Source organism: Vicugna pacos, chromosome 23, assembly GCF_048564905.1.
Source record: "Vicugna pacos chromosome 23, VicPac4, whole genome shotgun sequence".
NCBI classification, from domain to species: Eukaryota; Metazoa; Chordata; class Mammalia; order Artiodactyla; family Camelidae; genus Vicugna; species Vicugna pacos.
Window position 1 is genome coordinate 3,712,134 of NC_133009.1, and position 8,378 is coordinate 3,720,511.

At 43.2% G+C, this 8,378-nt stretch overlaps 2 pseudogenes; one reads left to right on the forward strand and one right to left on the reverse strand.

The window, feature by feature from the left end:
- Nucleotides 1-428: 428 nt before the first annotated feature.
- LOC102527134 (uncharacterized) lies at nt 429-1,979 on the reverse strand (annotated as a pseudogene).
- Nucleotides 1,414-7,828, forward strand: LOC102526875 (troponin T, slow skeletal muscle pseudogene; annotated as a pseudogene).
- The last annotated feature ends 550 nt before the right edge of the window (nt 7,829-8,378 follow it).

Genomic DNA, 8,378 nt, shown 5'->3' on the forward strand with positions numbered 1-8,378 from the left:
CAGAAAAAACCGGCTGCACCTTCCCCAGGTGAGCGAATGGCACTTTAAAAAGAGAAAAGGCTTTGCATAAAAAAAGGTCTCAAGAGAAAAACTACCACAAGAGGGGAAAGAGCCTTCCTAAAACCCACACGTTCCACACTGAAAATAAAGTAATAGGCTAAAACACTGCATCTAATAAAACCTTGAGAAAGGGTGCAAACGTCAAGGTGCTTTCATGTTGTGGGCTTCGGGGTCTCCCTCTTGGCCAGTAATGCTTTGGCGGCCCGTGTGGCCGAGCGGTGGGTACCGACTCCCCCACACCCTTGGGTTAAAGTGCATCAGACTGCAATGTAGCGGACTCTCCCCGAATCCAGAAGCAGCTCTCAGCCAGGAGCCCGTTCTCCCCCAGCTCTGGCCAGTGAGCCCCACAGGGTGGCCGGGGCCGTCCCTCAGCCCATCGGGGGCACACAGGAGGCCTCGCCGAGGCTTTGTGCCTCCCCTCCAATGTCCCTGCTCCCTGCCTGTCGGCTCGCCTGGGATTTAGCCTCCCTCCCCGCTCCGAGCACCAGCTGGACCCCGGGACCTGAGGCGCACGGGCACGGGCGGCTCCCCGCGCGGGCCTGGTCGGAGCCCGGGGGAGGCGGGGCTGCTCCTCCCCCGCCCGGAGGCGGCGCGGCTGCGCCTGCGCCTGGCCTCTGGTGCGCCGCTCCGGCAAGACCTTGGTGGGCTGCTTGTCCGCCCGCTCCCTGGGCGCGCCGTGGCTCAGCAGCCAGCCCGTGAGGTCCTAGTGTGTCGGGTCGGGCCCCAGCATGAGCCTGGCACGGCCGGGCTGGCTCTGGCGCCACACCAGGCCGATGTCGGCAATGGTCCGGATCTCCAGCACCGGCATGCCCTTGACCAGCAGGCTGAGCAGCAGAGCCGCAGCTCGGAGGGAGCCGCCGTCAGCAGGCGCCGCGGCAGCCCCTGCGTGAAGCGCACGTCCTCGGGCGCCGGGCGCTCGGGCTCCCCGGGCAGGGGAGGCTCTCGGTTGATCCAGGCCAGCAGGCCCAGCCCCCACACCAGCTGGATGCCCTCCTCCATGGTGGTCCAGGACCGGAAGGGCAGCCCGGTGGCCTCGAAGTGCAGGAAGGACTCCCAGCGCTGGCACCGGGAGAGCAGCAGCCAGGCCAGCAGCGTCCGGCAGCCGCCCCGCAGGGCCTGGCAGCGGTAGTTGAAGACGGCATCGCCGGTCAGGTCGCCCAGCAGCGCCAGCTCCCAGGAATTCAGGGACAGCGCCGGCGCCCCCCCCCCCGGTCATACACCCGCAGGATCCAGGTGACCATGAGCTCGTTGGGGTTCTGCCTGAAGTGCGGCACGATGGCCAGCAGCTCGGCGGTATACGTGTAGTAGCGGTAGCCTCGCCCAACCTGGGTGGACTGCAGGGCTCCATAGGCCATGAATGTGGCAGCTTCTGCCCGGGGACGGGAAGAGGACGGGAGGGGCGCGGGCACGGGTGCCAGAGGGATGGTGGTGCTCTGGGACTCCTGGAGGAACCACTGAGAAGGATGGCCAGGCTGTTCAACTCCTGAGGAACCACCAAGATGGGGTGGTGGTGGGTGGCCCCTCAGCTTGAAGATACATCTCACGCTCACTGTCTCCAATGCCTAAATCTCTATTGTATTTTCTTGTTCTTTCTTTGTCATTGGTTTATAGCCAAATAATTGCAATTCAAAATAATCTCTTCCTCTCAAACATATTAATAGCAGATACTTTTATTCTAAACTTTTAAAAAAGCACATATATACCAGTCACCAGAACATAAGTTCAATTCATAGTTTAAAAATTTTTTACTTTACTGTGTGCATCATATGCTTTTACAAATTGTTCATATACTGGTATAGTTTTGGGCTAGTGCTCATAAATTAGTACTTATTTATGTATTGCTTATTCACTCAAATTTGCCTGAGTTCATAGATAAATCTATCTGCTCATCTATCTAGATTTGCTATTATATTGCTAGCTTTGTTTATTCTCTGTAATGGTTAACTACCACTGTATGTCTTTAAGAGATAATAACATCTTAACTTGTCTTGCTTTCTCACAATGATTAAGACTGGAACACAGGGAAGGGGAGGGTATAGCTCAAGCGGCAGAGGGCGTGCTTAGCATGCATGAGGTCCTGGGTGCAACTCCCAGCACCTCCTCTAAAAATAAATAAGTAAATAAACCTAATTACCTCCCCTCTCCCCCCACCAAAAAAGCAAAAAGACTGGAACACAGGGACTCTAACACTTCCCTAACCAAGGTCCATCTTTTGATAGGAAAGCACAAGGGAAAAAACTCTGACAGGAGTAATTCTCTCTCTCTCACGTACCTACACACTTACACAGTATACAACTTCCAGCCTGAAGTTGCCCACTACAATCCACTAATACCCAAGGTTAGGGTCTTCTCCATGGTGAACAATCCATTCTTTGCCTCTGGCGTATCTGCTCCATTCTGTGTGCAGGGACACCTTTTCCTACAGTCCTGCCGGAGTTGCCAATAGACATCATAAGTGTTCGGGTTCCCTTGCCATCCTTACTTGTGGAGCCGCCCACCAATTTCCATGCTCTCTCTGGCCATCAGTCTCTACACTGTCCATTATCTTCCTGACAGACTGAGGGACTCCAAAAAAGGCAATAGGGACCAACTGCAAATGGCAAGTCACAAAGAGGAGAAGATTCAAGTAAATTTGCTATTGAAATTCTTTCAAACCTGTGGGGGAAAATGCATTTTGGAAAGTTTGCTTTGATCACTGTCAAGGTTTTAGATTTAATAGACCCACCAGCTTAAAAAAATGTGTGTTTACTTAGTACAAAACTGTGAATTGTTGCTGTTGTAGCCTTTAATTAACATGTATAGACAAGTAAGATAATTCAAGTCATACAAATTGGTTAGATTATTTATCTCAAATAAAACAGAGTCATTCAAAAAATTTATTTTTATTTTATGCTGTGTAAATCAGGCATTGTTAGTAAAAAAAAGTACATGTTATAAATTAAAAAATAATCATCTCACTTTGGCAAAATTTCACATTTAAAGCTGACAGAGTTCACTGTAATCCTTGACGTAGATTTTATGTGGTAACTCAGAACATGCAGATTTAGAAGAACTTCAGCCACAGAGAGTTGTTGCTTATTTTTATATTAATATATTTTGCATTAATAGAAAATAATTACTACCATTCAAGATTTATAAGGTCTTTTTAAAAACCTATATCATTACTCTTTCCACTCCTCTAAGTGAATATTAGATTCTTACACTAATTATGGAGAAACAAACTTTTTAGGTATTTTGAGAGGCTTTAATAATTATATGTTTTTGATCGGTGTAACTTTTATAATGGTTTTAATAATAAAAATATCTTCAAAGTTTTAAAATATGGAAATAATAGTATACCTCATAAAACTTGTTTTGTTAGAAGCTTGAGTAAATTAATATATATTTTACCTATTGAGTCTCCAGAAGACTATGAATCAAAATTTAGAATACCTGAGCTTCCAAGAGATACATATCTAAGACATTAATCAACATTAAATGTAGTGAGTGAGTTAGGATTGAGGCTGCGTAGATGGATAGTATCTATTTGTAAAAGCTCTTCCTCTTTAATAATAAGCATAGTGGAAAGTTAGTCTTTAAAACTCATCTTAAGAATCTGTGAATTTCCTAGTGGAAATAAAAGAAATATCCATCCACACAGACAACCCAATAAGAATAATATTTGCCTATTGGTTCAAACCGTTGGGTTCTCTCTGGGTAAGTCATTAGGCTTCCTGGCAAAAATTTTTCACCCCTCAAAACCATAGAATACATTTTCTTAGTCACTTCAAAAAACAGTTGAGTTGATTAACTTGAGTTATTCTGAACAGAACACCAGAATTTGTTCTGGGTTCTTGGAAGAAAGGTGCTATCTTAAAAAATGGCCATAAATGCAGTTCTAGTTTCAATATATGTTAAAATTAATGTGTGAGGTTAAAATATAAATTTATAATACATGTGTTCATTGGCTTGTTTAAACTATGCTCTAATATATACAAATATATTAGCATTTAATCTAAAGTGCATATATGGTTGACTCTGTATATTAAATACTATTCCAATACATTTAGGAAAAATAATAATAAAGTACTATTTAGACAGCAGTAACTTCAAATGGGCATTGTTAATGTTAACACATTAACATTGTTAACGTTAACACACATTGTTAATGTGTGAAGATTTAAATATAAGAATATCTTACTGTAGACCTAAATAAACATGCCAATTGTAAATTCACCTTATTTTTATTTATTTATTTTTTGAATTTGCTTTAAACACAAGCCATCGGGAAAACAGCACATTAGAGAATTCTTCTCTTGTTTGTATGTTTATTCTGTTCTATGTATAAAATCACAAGCTGAGGCCAAAAGTAGAAATTAACAAGATTTATACCTCTGCTCCTAAGTCATCATCATAGGACACTACTAGTAAGCCAAGCAGCTTAAGAAGCATAATATATAAATATTCATGTACTTTCACATGTTTATAAAGTTTCATTTCAAGTGTATATGAATCTCAAGATTTGGTTTATGGAAAAGGTTGCCAATAATCCTGCAACACCGCTTAACACAGCACATACATACAATTGCAATTAGTGCATGCCATTTGTATTACAAATATATGTATAACTAACTTTAAAATTTAAAATTAACAATCTGGATTATTTTGACTTCTTTAGAAACATTATATAATAAATATTAATTATAAGAGAAATTGTAATGTGAAAAAAACTAGTTCTCTTTAAGGACTTTATTTGCTAGTCAGAATATAGTTTCTGAACCTTAATGCCAAACAGTTACGTTTAGTCTGTTTAAATACACACACAGGATAAATAAGAGAAATCCACAAGAAGGGCTTATTCACAGATACTCTTTGATTCTGTCAAATTCAGTGCAATGCCAAAGATGTAAATTTTATGTGGTGTTAGCATAATATTAAAATGTTGCTAATTTTTAGTAACAATAAATCTTAACATGAACTGTAATACCTGGTTTAAACTATAATGCAGAAATAATTTCAAATATTATGAAATATACATACAAATGAAAGTTGTGCAGTCCACTTCTAATGAAATAGACAACTGAAGCAATTACTTAGATAATACAAATATATAACTACCCATACATTTTAAATAAAAACTATTTTGAAGTCTGTATTTTTCATCTTCAACTTGCATCTATAGATGCAAATTAGAAATTATGAGCCCAAAAGTATGCACCCAAGCAGGTTGAAACTAAGAATATCATAACTGAACATCAGAGTTTACATTCAAAAATAGAGTAGAAATGTTGATAGAGGAGAGCAGCAAATCAAACTTTAGGATATAAAGTATCATTTAGGGAGCTCAGCTCAGTCACCTGGTTAAAACATCTTTAAAATAAATAAATGATACTAAGCTCTCAAATATATTTGAGTATTTGCCAAAGCTAAATTTTCACTGGTGGTGGCAACATTCTGTCTTCGTTTTCCTTCATATCAGTGACTGTAAATTTTTCCTTTTAAATGTGATTTGACTGTAAAGCTGTAAATGCCTAAAATATTACTTTTGTCTTATTTTAACTGTCTCAGGTTATGTCTGCTCTAGTGACTATCAAATGCTAAAAGAACTTGTGTTTCAAAGGACGGATTCTGGACTTCTGAATGGCATGATCTACTTTTCCTGTATTAAAATGATGGGAGATAAGAGCAGTGATTAGGAAGGCAGTTGTCAGAGGAAAAAAGAGTAGTTTGTTTTGAAAGTTATGACTGCTTAATAGTCGTATAAAATGGGCAAGTCATTTCCACATTCTGAGCCTTAATTTTCATATTCTAAAAAGGCAAAGAACAATAATAATATTCCTCATTGGTTTTTATTTTGTCTGTTTTTAGAATTGAGAGGGAATGTGTACAATTGCTTGGAGTATCAAATTAAATTTAAAACTCACAATGAATAATCATGAAATTGGATTATCAAACTATTCTGTAATAGCAATTTATATAGTAAAAAACACCACACCACAGTACCCTTTCTTTCCCATTCATATTCTGTCTCTCTCCTCTCTCTCTCTTTCTGACTAGCCAGTTCCAATGCAATATTAAAATTATTACAAAGTAAATGTATTTGGCAAATTCATGTCTGTTGTGAACGTCTCACTTGCTAAATTTTAATAAACTATTTTCCCAGGACTTGTTTATTGCTAAGCCTAGTTTTATGTGTATTTGAAACACTCACAGGTGATTGACAGACATTACAGAGCTACACAGCACATGTTGTTAACACTGTATCTCAAAGTGTCTTGGTGTTTAGAATCACAGAGAAAATAGTGGGTGACCATCACGTACCAACAATCATCCTACTGTACAAAGGACAGGCATCATCACTCACAGAAGGTAATGAATCACTCACAGCCAGAAGTTTCACTTAACTGGAAGACCTTTATTGTCCAGCTCCACAGAAGTTTCTCCCAAAACTCTCATGAAGCAATCACATATATTTGTATTGTTTCAAATAAATTTTTTAAATAGAAGAGTCTCCAATTTATACCTTTAATTTATATTCCAGTATCTTATTCTCTAGTCTCATATTTCAAGTTGCCTGAAACACAGCTCCACTATAATACATAATTTTAAAGAGGGGAATTGAGGGCAGGAAAGAGAAGAGGAAATACAGTGAATGGCAAAATCTTTCACAACACATTCTTGGGAGACAGAAAGAGAAGCAAGGTAAAATCTAAGCAGGACTTGGGAGTATCTGGAACTGTTAGAAGAGAGAGCTGAGCCCTGTGTAATAAGAAAGCACAGTAAAATTAGGTTGATGTCATGCGAAATGTTTTCATTCCTCTGGCATGAGGTCACTAGGAGTTTTAGTATGACCTGATTAAGACCATCAGGTAATACTGAAAGGAATCAGATACAAAAATAGATTTACGAATACTCAGCCCCGCCGCCTGCACCTCCGCTGACCCGGCCTCAGGTCACACCAAGGCGTGGGGCGCCGAGGAGCAGCCTGAGAAGAGGAGGCTGCCGAGGGGGAGGACGCCCCCGGAGCCGGCGCCGGCGGCAGAGCCCGAGAGGAGTGCCACAAGCCAGGCCTCCCGTGGTACCTCGACTGACCCCGCCGAAGATCCCAGAAGGGGAACGTGCGGACTTCAGTGACACCCGCCGGAAGCTCCTGGGGAAAGAGCTGCCGGAGCTGCAGGCGCTCACTGACGTGCATTGTGAGCAGTGAAAGGAGGAGGAAGAGGAGCTCGTGGCCCTGAAATCGCTCCCTGCGCGGCGCCGGGCACAGAGGGCTGAGCAGCAGCGCTTCAGAACCGAGAAGGGACGCGAGTGTCAGGCCAAGTGGTGGAGAAGATGCAGAAGGAAGAGGAAGAGGCCAAGAAGCGGGCTCAGGATGATGCCAAAAAGAAGAAGGTTCTGTCCAACATGGGGGCCCATTTTGGGGGTTACCTGGCCATGGCAGAACAGAAGCGGGGGAAGCACCAGACAGGGCGTGAAGTGAAAAAGCGCATCCTGTCTGAGCGTAGAAAGCCTCTGAACATCGACTACATGGGAGAGGACCAGCTCCGGAAGGAGACCCAGGCTCTGTCGGACTGGATCCACCAGCTGGAGTCCGAGGAGCTTGACCTGATGGCCAAGTTGAAGCAGCAGAAACATGAGGTCTAGGCGCTGTGCAACCGCATCAGCCTCACCCAGCAGTTCCGGAAGGGGCGGGACTGGCCGCGCTGGAGGTCGCTCGAAGTGGGGAGGGGCGCTGGCCCACCCCGCGGCACCAGGGCTCCTTGGAGTGTGTGCCCCAACTGTGGCTTGAAATAAACGCTCCCCTTTCAGGTACCTGCTGAAGTCTTTGATTGTTATTGTTAACGCGCGGTTGCCACTCTGGTAAACGGGGAGGCCACGGACTCGCGATCTGATCGCCTGGCAAATCCTCAGCAGTCGTGGTGATGATGTGCAAATTTGGACCCTCACACACAGTGGTGGGAATGGAAAATGGAAAACAGTCTGGTGTTTCCTTGAAAAGTGAAACGTAGACGGGGTAGGGGGATAGCTCAGTGGTAGAGCGTGTGGTTAGCATGCAGGAGGCCCTGGGTTCAATTCCCAGTACCTCCATTAAAAACAAAACCAAAACACAAGTTACATGTAGAGTTACCAGAGAACTCAGTAGTGCTGTTCCAAGAGAACAGAAAACGTACATCACACAAAAATACACGATTGTTGGCAGCAGAATAGCCAAGAGATGGAAACAACCCAAAGGTCCGTTAACCAATGCATGGATCCCAGACACTATCATTGAGCCATGAAAAGAATGCGGTGCTAACACGGGCTACAACGCAGACAAGTCTCAAAATCATCATGTGTGA